This window comes from Urocitellus parryii, chromosome 6 (genome assembly GCF_045843805.1).
Source record: "Urocitellus parryii isolate mUroPar1 chromosome 6, mUroPar1.hap1, whole genome shotgun sequence".
In the NCBI taxonomy this organism is placed as follows: domain Eukaryota; kingdom Metazoa; phylum Chordata; class Mammalia; order Rodentia; family Sciuridae; genus Urocitellus; species Urocitellus parryii.
This window is the reverse complement of record NC_135536.1, coordinates 161,074,601-161,086,836: the sequence shown is the minus strand read 5'-3', so window position 1 is coordinate 161,086,836 and position 12,236 is coordinate 161,074,601. Positions and strand designations below refer to the sequence as shown.

Below are 12,236 nucleotides of genomic sequence, written 5' to 3'. Positions count from 1 at the left end.
CCATGATTTGCCTTTTTATTTTGCATCTCCTTAAATTAATTCTTGTAAAGTGTGGGTAATACAAACAAGTCCCACTGTAAGCCTGTCTAATGAATTGTTTCCTTACTTGATTGCAGTGCATGCCATAGACTTGGTAAAAGGAAATTAGGTTCTGTGATGGGATTATAAATCATTTTGCTGAGATGGATGGGAAAGCTGATAGCTTTGAATGGATGGGGAACTTGGGAATCTTAAAAACATGAAAAAACTTTTGATTCTTTATAATATTTTTCATATGCATTGCCTGTTTAAATTATTTTTAATCTTTTAAAAAACTACTCCTTAGTTTTACTTATTTTGAGTACTTGCCTTCATAAATATTCTTTAAACTGCAACTTTAATATGTTTATTTCATCAATCAACATAATTTATCCATTGAATCCCAATTTAATTCTTTTTGTTTCTAATGAAGTTGATATTTAATAACGAATTATTTTATAAATTGTCATATTTAATCTTTTTGAGCTTTAAATCTTTGAAATAGAAATACATCATATTTTGAGGTATCTTAACTAAAATTTGAAATACAAAATTTATTATATAAAATTTGAAAATTTTGCACCATAATGCAGTTTTATATGCATTTCACAATATGTGTGTGCACATATATGTACATATGTGTATGCATATATAGCCTTTGAATGGAGACAAACTCAATCTGTGGTAACTAACAATAAATTTCTTTCCCTTCAGTGGATCCAACTTTCCCTAGGCCCTGAGTAGATCTCATAATTCATGGCTTTTCACATCATTTTTAAGTAGTAGAAAGACCTATGGTCTTTTATTATACAGTCTCAGCTTAGTATTCATTAAGTCTGGCAGTTCAGTGTAATAGTCAAACTGTGACTTTGGTTTAAAATTGAGGTTCTTGGGCTGGGGACGTGGCTCAAGTGGTAGCACGCTCGCCTGGCATGCGCGGGGCACTGGGTTTGATCCTCAGCACCACAAAAAAATATAAAATAAAGATGTTGTGTCCACCGAAAACTGAAAAATAAATATTAAAAAAATTCTCTCTCTCTCTCTCTCTCTCAAAAAAAAATTGAGGTTCTATCCTCCAGCTTAGAGTCTAGTTTCCTGCATGTGGGGAATAAGGACAGAGTCAGCTGCAACTCTTTTTTTTTCTATCTTCTGCATCTACCTCTGTTTGAGATCCAGTGTTCTAGCAGCAGTTTCTGACCCCTCAGGAGTATAGTGGTAAAGAAGACATAAAAGAGCAAGAAAGTTTTTACCTGGCTGGTATTGTCTTAAATTGGACTGATGATTAAAGTTGATTCTTCATTTTGGGGGCACTTTCCTCCCTATCCTTTTGAATTGTTTATGTCTCTTTACTTTATGTCTGTTTAACAATGGGACACCTATCTTGATTCATGCTAGCCACTACCTTCTCAGTCTGTATGTGTATAAGAACACCTGAAGTTTCACTTCCTCTGGAGGTGGCTCTCTTGGAGCAGATTTAAGATAATCTCTCACCAGTACTCTCTTAAACATGACCCACATGTGGCACATGGGCAATGTGCATTCTTTGATCAAAGAAATTCAGGAAGTATAAACTTAGTCTATCACACAGTTTTTTCCTAGAGCAATTGAATAGCTAGCCACTACCTCATTTTTTAAATTTTCTAGGAAAACAGCAAACTTTATTTCACCATATTTCTATAAAACTTTGGGGGCTATACATTAAACTGAGAGGTAGGGAACAGGTACTTACAAACCCATACATAAGGTTTCCCATGCTCAGAATGTCTCCCCAAAATTTGCTCTCAAAATTATGGTATTAAGATCTAAATACTGACTCTCCTACCCTTAACATCAAGATGATGCAGTATTTAATAAGAGGAATGTGGTTTTTACATATTTCTCTTAGAAGTATCATTCTTGATTTTGCACCTGACTTTAGAATGTGACATTTAATATATTTTGTGTTTCAATCAAAATTTACATTTTAGCATGTTAATAAAATCTATAAAATGAAAATTTACTCCGAGTTTGAAGTTTTTTTTTCTGTTAAAAAATATCATGGTACTGATTTTTCATAATTTTGCACATCATGATATTCAGAATATGTAATGAACCAATGAAACAGAAAAATGTAATTGAAAGAATAAAGATTTGTTGGAAATACATGTAAATTTATGAATTTGTTTTTTTCAGTATTCATAAAGTTTATTTTCATGTATACTTTTGTTGATATGTTTAAATATTTTTTCATTTTCAAAGATTGGTTACCAAAATTACTTCTGGTATACTTTTCTCCTATCTTCATGATATTGGCTAAATTCATTTTCATGCGTATTTCAAACTTGATGTCTTATTTTACTTTAAAAATACTTCAAATGAGCCAGGCATGATGTCACATGCCTATAATCCGGTAACTCAGGAGGCTGAGGCAGGAGGATTACAAGTTTAAAGGCAGCCTCAACAATTTAGTGAGGCCCTAAGCAACTTAGTGAGACCCTGTCTCAAAAAATAAAATTAAAATAAAAAGGGCTGTGGATCTGACTCAGTGGCAAAGCAGCCTTGGGTTAAATCCTTAGTACCAAAAAAGAAAACACAAACAAAAACTTTGAATGTTACTTATTAGTGATAGGTTTTAATAATAATAAAATACAAGGGTTTTCTTTGTTTCTGTATGAAGATCCTGTTTACAGGGAAAATAACATTTTTCAGCACTTTGATTCTCATTATGGGTGATTTAAGAGTAAATATCTAATTAATATGTAATAATGTGGGTAAATATTCAGAATAAGATTGTAAAGATTCATATATCATTCAATGGAAGTTAGAAGAATGAGTGATCTTCAAGAATTGTGTGTGGAGGAGAATTTGTCTCTTGTTGGCATACTTGAAGTCCTCTTTTTTGGGGGTCAAGAAGCATTTTTTAGGAGTCTAGGGCCAAAAAGATCCAAAAAGTTATGAAAAGTACCAGCATGGCAGGATGCATAGAAATCAAGCAAACAAACTTCAAGGACAAACTGCAACAGAAGAGTAAAGAAGAATGATAAAGAACCTCTGGATCTGGCTTGAAGGAGACAGGAAAGAAGCCTCATTATATGATATCAAGGAAATAAAAGCAGGAGGTTTAGACCCTCATTTGAACAAAGAACAGGGGAGCGAGATAAATATTATGTGAGATAAAGTAATAGCTAGAAAGGAATAGAGGCAAAAAAGTATTTTTTTAAAATGAGAGACTTGTGAACATTTGAAGGAGTTAGTAGAGTGTGAGATATTAAGCCAAAGATAAAATAAAACCATAAGTCTATTGAGGGGGGAGATGAGAGTGGGAGCAAAGCATCCCTGGGGCAAGAACATGCAGAATCTAGAGCCCAAGTGAAGAAGTCAACTCTTAGGAAGAATGGGAGCCATTTCTTTAGGGAGGGGAGTTGTGAAAGGGAGTATGAGAAAACATGACACAACCCAGTGCCCAAATATCTTGGAGCTATTTAATGAGAATTTCTTTGGCGGGTAGTGAGGAGAGACCAAGAGTTACTATTATTACATTTCACAGAGTCTGAGTCTATGCCATTATAACACCAGATCATGGAATAGCATTGAAAACCCATTCTTTAAAATTCTGTCAGTTAAATTTTTTTTCCATTTCACATGTATTATCATTTAGAAATGTTAGAACCAGAAATTAAACAAAATAGGTCCTTTTAAAATATTTATATTTTTAAAGGAAATCAGTTTTTTGTGTCATTAGTATCTGGTATAAATAATTTTAACAAATTAAAATATCATGTATTTAAAGATAGAACTTATGCAATTTTAAATGATAAAAGCTAATCTTTTTCTCTGAAATGATTCCACGGGAGTATAACAGATGCTTTCCATATTTTATTTTAGGCAGCTGGCTCCATTGCTTTGGGTCTGAGGTGATCCTGAAAGAATGTCATGGTAGAAGGGTGTGGCAGTAGAAAGCCACTTACCTCTTGGCAGCAGGGAAATGGCGTGGGGGTCAGGGACAAGATATGGTTCCTGAGGGAACACTCCTTAGTTACCTACTTCCTCCAACCAAGACTCCCCTGCCTATAGTTTCTACCACCTCCCAGTATTCATTCAAATTATTAATCGTTCAAATTGATTAATCCACTTATGAGGTCAGAGCTTGTCATTTCCCAAAAATTCTACCTCTAGACATTGTTGCACTTGCACAAAGTTTTCAATACATGAGCTTTTTGGTTCCAGATACAAAACATAATATCATAATATACATAAAAATCCAGGGAAAAGATTCTTTAAAGAAAGTTTTATAATAATTTTTATTGGTGCATTATAATTATACATAATTATGGGCTTCATTATGCCATATTCATACATGTACCTAATTTGATCAGTTTTATTCCCCAGGACCTTCTCTTTCCCTCCCTTGCTTTCTTCCCTAATCCTTTGCTCTGCTCTACAAGTTTACTGTTTATTATTGTTACCTTTTTTTAAGAGAGAGAGATAGAGAGAGAGAGAGAGAGAGAGAGAGAGAGAGAATCCTTTTTGTAGATGGCCGCAACACAATGCCTTTATTTTTATGTGGTGCTGAGAATCGAACCTGGGTCCTGCCTGTGCTAGGCGAGCACTCTACCGCTGAGCCACAATCCCAGCCCAATTATTATTGTTACCTTAATTAGTGCATTGCAGTTGTATATGTAATAATTGTTTTATAATTTAAAAAATAACAAAGAATCTAAATTTGTACCTAAAGTATAAATTTATTTTATACTTTATAACATCCATGCCCTGGAAAAATGCAGAATAATTTGACAGGGAATCAAAATGAAACTGAAACCCTAACAGAAGAAATTAAATTTGAATACCAGATGTCTGGAGAGTAATACATCTGAGAAAGATGACAACAAAAACCCAAAGGAAAAGATCATTAAATTTGCCTACATAAAAATTAAAAACTAGAGGGAGTCCAAGATGGCAGGCCAGAGGGAGGCAGCATTCTGTGTCGCTCCATTACCTGGGACTCAAGTTGTGAGAATACTGCTTCTCTGAGATAGATATTCCTGCTCCTGCATGGGAATCACAGCCACTGTGCCCATCCAGGGCTCCAGGCCTCAGCATCAGAGTAGGTCTCCCAACTACTTGCCCTTTCAGAGGATGATCAGGTACCCAAGTGGGCATCATCAACACCTGCGCAGAATTATCGGCCACCCACCCAAGCAGAAATCATCAACCACCCAGCAGCTTCCCACACACAGGAACTCTGGTTACCACTCCCGTGTGGACCCCCATCTACCAACGCAGGGCTCCCTTGGTCACCACCATCTTGGGACTCTGCAGTATCTCCGCTGCTGCACTCAGTGGCCTGCCTACACTAAGAACTTCACACAGGCTGAAGTCACCCAATGGCCACACACTGCAGGAGCTCTTCTCTGAACTCATCCTCCAGCAGCCATTGCTCAGCTCCCACCACACACTATCGACAGTCCACTGGCCATGCTTCCCAATAGTCCACCGCTGAAAGCAGGTGCCTCCATCTTGGGTCACCTTCATCACCCTCTTCTGTGGGGGGCAACACCCAGTTTGGAACTCCAGCTGGCCAGGTACCCAGTTTCTAATTACCCCCTCTCCCCAGCAGTTGCTACCAGGCAACTTTACCACCCTGAGGGTGGAGATACCAGCTAACAACAGACTACCCCATCTATTGGATGAGAAAGGAAGTAGGAAAGATAGGGGTTTCCAACCAAAACAACCCTGTTTCTTCCTTCAAGATTCTCCCCTCCACCCTTCTCTATTCTCCTACCCTCACATCCCCAACATATGTGAAACCAAATACTCTGCATGAAGTAGAATTTTGAGGACTGGGATGTCTGAATAGGATATTACAGCTGTGTTGTACATATATATTTTTTTCTTTTATCCCACCAATTTCTACTATTTTAACATTTTAAATTTTTCTCAATATATAGGAGTGTTTGTTTTATGTACTCTACTGTATTCCCACTTACTTGCCTACCCCAAATTACTTCCTCTTCCTTCTCCTGCTACTAAAGTTCCTGTTTAGATTTCTTTTTCACACTTTCTAAGATATAAAATATATTTTCACTTCCTATCTCTTTAGCATATCGTCCTTTTTCTCACCCCTGGTTCTTTGTCCATTATCAGAAACTGTAAACCCTTTTACAAACCTACTGAATATGTTGTAGATAATAACTGAATTCACCATTTTTGTACATTGTGACCAAACTGTAAACGTCTTAATACCAAACATTTGTTTTTAAGGTATATACTGTTTATATTGGGATCTGATAACATTGTCCTTCAATTCAAAGGAGAGGTATTGGATCCAACAGGGGCACTATAAGCCTATAGGGTAAAAAACGATGATGCCTCGGATTCACAGTGCTAGAAGGGAAGACACACAAGCCATATGAAAAGACAAGGGAAGAAAGTGCCCAAACATATTAAGATACCACATTACTAGAAACCATGGCAAGAACAGCAGAAGAAATTACAGAGAAGAATGTACATGATTAAAATGTTCTGTGAATTAAGGGATGATATAAGAGAGCAAATACAGGCAGCAAAAGATCATTTCAAAAAGGACTACATAAACAAATACAGGAAGCAAAAGATTACTTCAATAGGGAGATAGAGGTTCTTAAAAAAATAGAAATCCTTGAAATGAAAGAAACAATAAACCAAATTAAAAACTCAACTGAAAGCATCACCAACATATTAGACCACTTGGAAGACAGGACCTCAGACAATGAAGACAAAATATATAATCTTGAAAAGAATGTAGACTACACAATGAAAATGGTAAGAAACCATGAGCATAACATTCAAGAAATATGGGATAACATAAAAAGGCCAAATGTAGAGGAAGGCATAGAGGTCCAAACCAAAGGAATGACCAATCTATTCAATGAAATAATATCAGAAAATTTTCCAAACATGAAGAATGAATCGGAAAACCAAATTGAAGAGGCTTACAGGACTCCAAATATACAAAATCACAACAGATCCACACCAAGGCAAATTATAATGAAAATGCCCAACATACACAATAAGGAGAGAATATTAAACACCACAAAAGAAAAGAATCAAATTATATATAAGGGGAAATCAATTAGAGTATGTGCAGATTTTTCAACCCAGACGCTGAAAGCTAGAAGATCCTGGAACAAAATATATCAAGCCCTGAAAGAAAATGGATGCCAACAAAGAATCTTATATTCAGCAAAATTAAGCTTTAGATTTAATGATGAAATAAAAACCTTCCACGATAAACAAAAGTTAAAAGAATTTACAACTTAAAAACCTGCCCTACAGAACATCCTTGGCAATATATTCCATGAAGAGGAATTGAAAAACAACAATGAAAACCAGCAAAGGGAGGTATTAACACTAAATGAAAAACTAATCAAAGGAGAAACCAAGTCAAGTTACCAAAAAACAAACAAAAAAGGCTGGGAATATAAACCACCAATCTAAAGACATAGACTGACAGATTGAATTTAAAAAAAAAAAAAAGATCCCAAAATATGCTGCCTCCAAGAGACTCATCTCATAGGAAAATGCATATACACATGGACTGCCGAAGCAAGCAGGGGTTTCCATCCTCATATCAAATAAAGTAGACTTCAAGTTAAAGTTAATCAGAGGGGATAAAGAAGGACATTTCATACTGCTTATGGGAACCATTTATCAAAAATACATAACAATAATAAATTTATATGTCCCAAACAATGGAGTGTCTACTTTAATCAAACAAACTCTTCTTAAGTTCAAGAGTCAAACAGACCGCAACACAATAATTCTGGGTGACTTTAACACACCTTTTTCAACACTGGATAGATTGTCCAAACAAAAGCTGAACAAAGAAGCTATAGAACTCAGCAATACAATCAATAACTTAGATTTAACTGATATATGTAGAATATTTCATCCTTCAGTGAACGAATACACTTTCTTCTCAGCAGCATATGGATCCTTCTCTAAAATAGACCATATATTATGCCACAAAGCAACTCTTAGCAAATATAAAAAAGTAGAGATACTACACTGCATTCTATCAGATCATAAAGGAATGAAATTAGAAATCAATGATAAAATAAAAAATAAAAGCTTCTTCAACACCTGGATATCAAATAATATGCTACTGAATGAACAATGGGTTGCAAAAGACATCAAGGAGGAGTTTAAAGGTTCTTAGAGGTGAATGAGAACATAGAAACAACATATCAAAATCTCTGGGACACTATGAAATAGGTAATTCTAAGAGGAAAGTTCATTGCATGGAGATCATTCCTTAAAAGAAGAAAAAGACAACAAATAAATGACTTCACATTACATCTCAAAGCCCTAGGAAAAGAAGAAAAAATCAACACCAAAAGCATTAGAAAATAGGAAATTATTAAAATCAGAGCTGAAATCAATGAAATTGAAACAAAAGAAGCAATTGAAAAATTTGACAAAACAAAAAGTTGACTCTTTGAAAAGTAAATAAAATTGACAGACCCTTAGCCATGTTAATGAAGAGAAGGAGAGAGAAAACTCAAATTACTAAGATATATGATGAAAAAGGAAGTATCACTACAGAAATATAGAAGATAATTGGAAATTATTTTGAAAAATTGTATGCCAATAAAACAGAAAATATCAAAGGCATTGACAAGTTTCTAGAGTTGTATGATTTGCCCAGATTGAATTAGGATGATATACATAATTTAAACAGATCACTTTCAAGCATCAAAATAGAAGATGCCATCAGAAGCCTACCAACCAAGAAAAGCCCAGGACCAGATGGATACACAGCTGGGTTCTACAAGACATTTAAAGAAAAACTAATACCAATACTCTTCAATTTATTTCAGGAAATAGAAAAAGAAGGAGCACTTTCAAACTCATTCTATAAGGCTAATATCCCCCTGATTTCAAAACCAGGCAAAGAAAGAAAACTTCAAACCAATGTCTCTAATGAACATAGATGCAAAAATTTTCAATAAAATCCTGGCAAATAAAATACAAAAACATATCAAAAAGATAGTGCACTATGATCAAGTGGGCTTCTTTCCAGTGATGCAAGGTTGTTTCAACATAAGGAAATCAATCCGTGTAATTCCTCACATCAATAGACTTAAAGATTTTAAAAAGCATATGATCATCTCGATAAATTCATGAAAAGCATTCAACAAAATAGAGTACTGATTCATGTTCAAAACACTAGAAAAACTAAGGATAACAGGAACATATCTCAACATTATAAAAGCTATCTATGCTAAGCCCCAGGCCAACATCATTCTAAAAGGAGACAAATTGAAAGCATTCCCTCTAAAAACTGGAACAAGACATGGATGACCTCTTTCACCACTTCTATTTAACATAGTTCTTGAAACAATGATCAGAGCAATTAGACAGAAAGAAAGAAAGGGATACAGATAGGAAAAGAAGAACTCAAGTCAGCACTATTTGCTGACAGTATGATTCTATACCTAGAAGACACAAAAAATTCCACCAGAAAACTTCTAGAACTAGTAAATGAATTCAGCAAAGTAGCAGGATACAAAATCAACACCTTCTGTATATTAGTAACAGATCCTCTGAAAGGGAAATGAGGAAAACTACTCCATTTACAATAGCCTAAAAAAATACTTGGGAATCAACCTAACAAAAGAGGTAAAAGACCTCTGCAATGAAAACTACAGAATGCTAAAGAAATAAATGAAAGAAGACTTTAGAAGATGGAAAGATCTTCCTAGTTCCTGGGTAGGCAGAATTAATAATGTCAAACTGACCATACTACTAAAAGAATTATACAGATTTAATGCAGTTCCAATCAAAATTCCAATTACATCCCTCATAGAAATAGAAAAAGCATTCATGAAATTTATCTGGAAAAATAAGAGACCCACAATAGCTAAAGCAATCCTTAGCAGGAAGAATGAAGCAGATGACATCACTATACCACAACTTAAACTGTACTACAGAGATATAGTAATAAAAATAGCATGGTATTGGCACCAAAATAGACTGGTAGACCAATGGTACAGAATAGAGGACACAGAGACTAACCCACATAATTACAGTTATATTAGACAAAGACACAAAAAACGTAAAAGATAGCCTGTTTAACAAATGGTGCTAGGAAAACTGGAAATCAAAATGCAGCAAAATAAAATTAAACCCCTATCTCTCACCATGAACAAAACTCAAAGTGGATCAAGGACCTAGGAATTAAACCAGAGACTGTTCGAATGGAAGAAAAAGTAGGCCCACATCTCCATCATATTGGATTAGGCCCCTGCTTCCTTAACAAGACTCCTATAGTGCAAGAATTAAAATAAAGAATTAATAATTGGGATGAATTCAAACTAAAAAGCTTCTTCTAGGCAAAAGAAGCAATCAGTGAGGTGAACAGAGAGCCTACAGCTTGGGAGTAAATTTTTACCACTTGCACATCAGATAGAGCACTAATCTCTAGGGAATATAAAGAACTCAAAAAGCTAAACCCTCCAAAACTAAATAACTCAATCAATACATGGTCCAAGGAACTGAACAGACATTTCTCAGAAGATAATATATAATCAATCAACAAATATAAGAAAAAATGTTCAACATCTCTAGTAATTAGAGAAATGCAAATTAAACTACAGTCAGAATGGCAGCTATTAAGAATACACACAGCACCTGCATGCACAAGACCCTGGGTTCCATTGCTGGTGAGATTGGAAAATGGTGCAGCCAATATGGAAATATGGAGATTCCTTGGAAAACTGGGAATGGAACCACCTTTTGACCCAGCTATCACACTCCTCTTTCTATACCTAACGGACTTAAAAACAGCATAGTACAGGGATACAGCCACTCCAATGTTTAGTGCAGCACAATTCACAATTGCTAAAATGTGGAAGCAAACTAGATGCCCTTCAGTATGAATGGATATGAATGCATAAAGAAAATGTGGTACATATACACAATGGAATATTACTCAGCATTTAAAGAGAATAAAATCATGGGATTTGGAGGAAAATGGATGAAGTTGGAGAATATAATGCTCAGTAAAGTACCAAATATTTTATCTGATATAAGGAGGCTGATTCATAGTGGCGTTAGGAGGGGGAGCATGGGAAGATTAGAGAAACTGTAGATAGGACAAAGGGGAAGGAGGGGAAGGGAAGGGGGAAGGGGGTAAAAAAGATGGTAGAATGAGATGGATGTCACTACCCTTAGTATGTGTATGAAAAAGACACAAATGTTGTGAATATACTTTTATACAAGCATAGAGATGAAAAATTGTGCTCTATATATGTAATATGAATTGTAGTGCATTCTGCTATCATGTATAACAAATTAGAATAAAAAAACAAAAGCTATCTTTCAAAAATGCCAAAAGAAAGAAAATACATGAAATTGGGAAAAATATTTGTAACCGATATGAAAGAAAAAAATTAATATTTTTATGTATATAGAGCTTTGAGATGTTGATTAAACCAAGATATTATTAGATAAATGGGATATGAATCAATGATGCACTTAAAACTGGAAACAAATATAAATCATATGAATGTTTAATCCTGAAGGTAATCAGCAATAAGTGTATTTTACACAAAAATTCACAAGTAAATACTTTTTAAAATGATACTTCTCAATTCTGGTGTGGTATCTGTAGGAAAAGTATTTTCACACATTAGCAATGACAGTGAAAATTGATATAAAACTTCTAGAAAGATAGTTGACATCATCATTCAAGAACCACGGAACTGTTTTTATTTGTTGATCTAATTATTTCAGTTTTGGCCTTTAGCATGCAGTAAATTAACTATTGGAAACCAGACTGAGAATATCCAGTTTTCATAGATTATTTAAATTATGGTATGTACATTCACTGGAGAATAATGTAGTTTAAACTAATATAAATTTATACATATGATGGTTGATCTTATAAAATAAGGGTATCAGGTCTCATGCTACATGAAACAAATCATCCCCAAACTTCTTTAAACAACAATAATTTATTTAGCTTATGATTCTGTACTTTGGGCAGAGTTTATTGGGGCAGAGTTTATCACATTCCCAAGTGATACTATATCAAGCTCCTCCCTGCTTGATATAGTATCACTTGGGAATGCTCAAGTGGGGATAGAGCATCCATTTCTAGAGTTGCTCTTTTGTGTGGCTGGCAAGTTGGTGGTAGCTGTCAGCTAGGTTCCCAGCTGGGGAGGAAGTTTGAAGGTCTTCATTTCTCTCTATATTGA

General features: G+C 34.8%; 1 protein-coding gene and 1 pseudogene across 1 annotated transcript in view; one reads left to right on the top strand and one right to left on the bottom strand.

Annotated features, from left to right (window-relative positions):
* Positions 1–5,529, bottom strand: part of LOC113189053 (SWI/SNF-related matrix-associated actin-dependent regulator of chromatin subfamily D member 1-like) — an 88,481-nt pseudogene extending 82,952 nt beyond the window's left edge.
* Macrod2 (mono-ADP ribosylhydrolase 2) overlaps positions 1–12,236 on the top strand; it is a 1,937,146-nt gene that overhangs the window by 230,542 nt on the left and 1,694,368 nt on the right. The gene's annotated exons all lie outside the window — the stretch shown is intronic.